Below are 6,027 nucleotides of genomic sequence, written 5' to 3' on the forward strand. Positions count from 1 at the left end.
GTTACTGCCACATCACTTATACCAATACAACACTGCCACATCACCAATATCACATATATACCAATACAACATTACCACATCACCAATACCCCTTATACCAATAGAACATTGTCACATCACCAATATCACTTGTACCAATGCAACATTACCACATCACCAATATCACTTACACCAATACAACACTGCCACGTCACCAATACCACTTACACCAATACAACACTACTACATCACCAATATCACTTACACCATACACACTGCACATCACCATACACTTACACAATAAACATGCACACACCATACACTTATACCATACAGACACTACACATCACCAATATCACTTATACAATGCAACACTGCACATCACAATACCATTATCCAATACAACACTACACATCACCATTCACTTATACCATGCACACTGCCACATCACCAGTATCACTTCTACCAATGCAACACTGCCACATCACCAATATCACTTACACCAATACAACACTACCACATCACCAATATCACTTACACCAATACAACACTGCCACATCACCAATACCACTTATACCAATACAACACTACCACATCACCAATATCACTTATACCAATGCAACACTGCCACATCACCAATATCACTTATACCAATGCAACACTGCCACATCACCAATATCACTTACACCAATACAACACTACCACATCACCAATATCACTTATACCAATGCAACACTGCCACATCACCAATATCACTTCTACCAATGCAACACTGCCACATCACCAATACCACTTATATCAATATAACACTACCACATCACCAATATCACTTATACCAATGTAACACTGCCACATCACCAATATCACTTATACCAATACAACATTGCCACATCACCAATAGCATTTATGCTACGCTTAATCGAAATCACATGGCATATACTGCGCTATCATGTTTTATCACCAAAAAAACAAACCAATGCGTTTCAACAGCCAATCACGTGAAAGAGCACTCGCTGTGATCCCCCCGGCATCATTATGCAAAAACGATTCCCTTTGTACTTTGCACAAAGGACAAATCCACGATGAACAGACCTGATTTGGGACGTTGCAGAGGCTGGCCACTAGATGTCAGTGTTCGCCGCGCGTCCCAGGAGTTTTCCGCATCAGTGTTCCGGAACACCCACCGGCACCGGTGGGTTCCGCTGAGTGGAGAGCTGCCTGGGGTGCGGGGGGGGGGGGCTCACGCGTTCCCAACACCTTTGCTCTTCTCGCTCTCCCGATTCGGAGTGCCATGGAGGTGCGACATACCCGTCACATTCCTCCTGGCTGCTGTCCTCTGTGACAACCTTAAAGAGGTGCTGTCAAATGCTGTTAACCCTTTAAGGTGTATGACCACACATACATGAGTAGAATGTCCTTAACTAGTCATTCTTGTGTGTGTTTGAACACTGACTTGAAATTTAAAAAAAAAAAAAAAAATTGAATTTTTCCAAAAAACCTACTTTAAAGGGATTAACTCCAGATTACTATCAGACATTCTCATAATGGTGGAACAGCCATAACAGGTTAACATTTTGAAAACTAAATGACTTTTTAAAATTACATTTCCACTACTCAGAACAAAAAAACTTTTGAATATATACGTACATGCTTCAGGCCTGGCACATTACACGTATTTCTTTTTACTGTTCAGTTTTACAGCGAAGATATTTTCTTTTGCCTGGAAAAATTGGTAGTTTCAGAAGAGTCTAAGTACAGGGCCCCGCCCCCCAACTCCTTCTCTGTGTATCTTTCAAACACACACACACAGACACGCCCATCGCTCCCCCGATGATGTCTGAAACAGATACCTCACACGCTTCTGGTAGCTTTCAGTATTTTTACAATGGAAAACGTAGTGCAGATCGTTCTGTTCCTCCCTGTGCGTGCTCATCGTGTGAGTTCAACACGAGGCTGTTCTGACATCAGCAAATTTGAGCTCTCAAAAAAAAGTTCTGTTTAATGTCCGGTAGATATAAACATGCATCTTTTATGGAATGGAAATCTCTTGCTCTTTTCTGTTGGTGGCATTTTTAAGAAAAATGTAATATCACCTGTCAATTTGTATCACAAACATTTCATTTTAATTGAAGGCCTGTGTATTGAAACGCCACACAGACATTCACAGAAATGTTACATTTGGCAAAATCAGTACAAACACAGTCAAAAACATACGGACTCAGCAAATAGAGAACAACTCTCTCTCTCGCTCTCTCGCTCTCTCTCTCTCTCTCTCTCTCTCTCTCTCTTACCTCCCAGCTATACTTGTTGTACAGGAAATCAGTCACTGCCATCACTGTCACCATGGCAACACAAAAGGGAAATCTATTTTATCACAGTGCACACTCTCACTTTCTGTCTGTCTCTCTCTCTCTCTCTCTCTCTCTCTCTCTCTCTCTCTCTCTCTCTCTCTCGCTTTCCACTCTTTCTATCTTTACTTTCTTGGGGAATATGTACGACATATGAAGTTAGGGATCTGGATGGTGGGGTGAAGGGGGAGTTGGTGGGGGGGGGGGTGGGTTGGTAAAGTTGGGACAGTCAGCAAATTCATCCACACATACGCTTATCTGTGCCATATGGATAAATTTGCTTAGAACCCCAAACCCACGGCTGCGTGGAAAACGCACATCCTGATTCTTTATTGACAATGGGAGGAGAGGGAGAAGACAAAGTGAAATTTTGACTGAAATGTCAGCGAATGTCAGAGGGGGGGGGGGGGCTGCTGTTCCCTTTGGCGACGCCCACACAGCACCAGGCGCAGGGGGATCCGTGTCCGGGACAAAGGAAGCAGGCCGTCCAATTTACAGGCTCAGTTTAATCAGAGGACCCCTCTGCCCGGCCTGTCTGGGTGGGACAGCAGGTGTCCAGTCTTATAGTCGCTTATTTGAGAAATGGCTTTAGGGCCTAGTCTACCATGACGTCCCTACAGCAGCTTACAAAAACCTGCCCCTGTGCCGACCCCCCCCCCCCCCCCCCAATTAAAGAAGAAACCAGTGCTGCTCTTTTTTTTTGGAATCGGATAATGTCCCAGTCCGACAGGCTCCACTCGTTTCTATGAAAGCCACATATCGTCCTTATCAAATATTAATTTCCATTTATTTAATCAAATCTGATAAAGTCCTCAGGAAGCTCACGGTGATCTTTAATTTATGTTTACGAGGAGGAAAAAGGCGAAACAATGGAAAACTACTTCATCATGTTCTGCAATTTCACCGAGCGCCCCCTCCCCCATTCACCCCTCTGTTCCTTATCTGGTCCTCCATCTGTATCGGGGTACAAAGAGCTTTCAGCAACTCTCACAAGAATTATTGTGGGGTGCGAATGACTTGAATTTTTTCATCATTCATATTTCCAGAAGCTTGAACTTAAGGAGATATACATTTCCAGTCTTTCCCCTTCTTTTTTATATATATATATTTTTTTTTTAACCTGTAATCAATATATGTTCATTATACAAATAAAAATGGCACTCCATATGTTAATTGTTTTCTCAGTGTTTCTTTAGGGGTTGGTAAGGGGTAGATTTTAGGGGTAGGTTTTCTTCTCAGTGTTTCTTTAGGGGTAGGTAAGGGGTAGATTTTAGGGGTAGGTTTTCTTCTCACTGTTTCTTTGGAGGTAGGTATGAGGGAGGTCCACAGGCTGTAATGACCTCATCCTAATCACAGCGCCTCTGATGCACAGACCCTTAACGCCCAGCTGTCAGAGGAAGCAGATGGTTTCAGATCAAGATTGAAAATGCACACCCCTCCCCCCTCCCCACAGGGAAACAATAAGAAACAATACTACCTCACCTGGAGTGCCATTTTTATTTGTATAATGAATATGGAAATGATGATGATAATGATAACAACAACAACAACAACAACAATAATAATAATAATAATAAAAATAAAAATAAAAATTGTTGTTGTTGTTGTTGTTGTTGTTGTTCTTCTTCTTCTTCTTCTTCTTCTTCTTCTTCTTATTATTATTATTATTAGTGGAAGTAGTAGTAGCTGCTGGTGCCAGAATCAACTAGATACAAATCTCTTTCAGCTAGTTCATGGACTGATGGTAGCAGAGACATGCTGGTGAATAATTCCTTTTTTCTCTCACCTCTCATCAGAGATGGAGGAGATAATGACATTATATCTGCATCCCCTCCCCCATCCTGGCACCGCCGGCCCCGCCCCCCCCCTCCCTGCCCTGCATGGGAGAGAGCGTGTGCTGGTGAGAGAGGCGGCTTGATGATTGACATCACCTCCTAGTTTCAAGGTTCGAGACCGGCTGTTCTGTGAAGTGAAGTCACTGACTCATAGCGCTCTTCAACCTGTCTCTCCCTCTCCCCCTCCTCCCCATCTCTCTCTACAACAGAGCTGGGGGAAAAAAAGAGTCGAGAATGGGTGATTCATAGAAAAATGTATTTTTGGAAAAAGTTCGTAAGAACTGGAATTGTGATTGTTGTGAGCCGTGGCCAGGGGTGAGGGGGACGTTTTTCTTGAGTCAAATGTATAGAGCGAATTTTTTTTTTAAAGTACAGTGGGTGGTCAGGACACACAGTACAACGAAAGCGTGTACGCCTCTCCAAAATTCAGCCCGAGACAGCGAGGTGAGACTGACTGCCGTCTCTCGGTTTTCTTGTTTTCATTCACGTTTCCGGCGCTCTTGTGAGATGCTCGGGCCGAGCAGCATGCAGCGCTGCAAACAGACGCCGGGTCCCCGTCAGAATCAAAATACGCAAAACATGGTCCTGCGTATTCAGCCTCTGGAAAAAAAAAGAAAATCAAGCCACATATTTCACAACGCATCTTTATTTATGCTCGATAGGCTGACAGTGACTGTCCCATGAATTGGTGTGAAGGAAGACCACATGGTTAAGGAGAAAGATGACAGAAAAAGGCAGATTTTCAGTAAAATTAAAGGAAGCGAACACAAGGGACCCAGACAGCACTTCCCCACCACAGAAAATGCTGTTGTACATTTACAGATATTTGTTGTATTTTTACTGTACGTTAACTACTCACTGATCCTGGCAGTTTGAAAATAATATAATGTAATCTCCTCTTCGTGTTTGTGTGTATGTATGCATATGCATGTGTGTGTGTGTGTGTGTATATTTGTGAGCAGGTATAAATATGCATGTATGTATATGCATATGCATGTGTGTGCGTGCGTGTGTGTGTGTATGCATATGCGATCGTGTGTGTGTGTGTGTGTGTGTATGCATATGCGACCGTGTGTGTGCGTGTGTGTGTGGTGTGTGTATGCGACCGTGTGTGTGTGTGTGTGTGTGTGTGTGTGTATGCATATGCAACCGTGTGTGTGCGTGTGTGTGTGTGCATGTGTGTGCGTGCGTGTGTGTGTGTATGCATATGCGACCGTGTGTGTGTGTGTGTGTGTACTCGAGTAATTGTGTGCATGCTCTCTGACGGACAAACACAGGCTGGCCCAGTACCACAGCTTTAGGACGCTCGCCGGAATTTCTTCCTTTAATCTTTTGTGGCTTTAACATGTCAGTGGTCCAAAGATTAAAGCTTTTGATTACAGGAGCTCAGATCAGACAAGGCTCTGAGCGGGACAGTGCGCGTCCCTCGGGAGAGGGGGGTGTGACACAGGCGCGGAAGCGCTGGATTTGGGAGGGAGGGGGCCCGCCCGACTCGCTGGGGGGCAGGGCGGCCTCGCCTCGGAGATAAATGACCAGTTCAGCGCAGGAGCGCCGCGATCCGACCGGCAGGCAAATCCATCATCCGAGAGAAAGAGTCAACCTGCCTGGAGAGGAGCTTAGGAGACGCTGAGGGTGTCGACAAAGGCAGCAAAAAAAGAGTGTATTAACACACAGAGAACCCCCCCCCCCCCCCGAACTGGGACCCGGAGCAGCAAAGTCTCTGACTTTGCCATTTTTTCATTGGCTGAAATATTCGGTTTTGAGGAGTGGTCGGGGAATGGAGGTGACGTGCGCGTGAGGCGAGGCGAGGCTCTTCCTCCACAGACCAGGGCTGGGAGGCCGCGCTGACAGGAGAGAGAGAGAGA

The sequence above is a fragment of the Anguilla rostrata genome, chromosome 1, assembly GCF_018555375.3.
Source record: "Anguilla rostrata isolate EN2019 chromosome 1, ASM1855537v3, whole genome shotgun sequence".
NCBI classification, from domain to species: domain Eukaryota; kingdom Metazoa; phylum Chordata; class Actinopteri; order Anguilliformes; family Anguillidae; genus Anguilla; species Anguilla rostrata.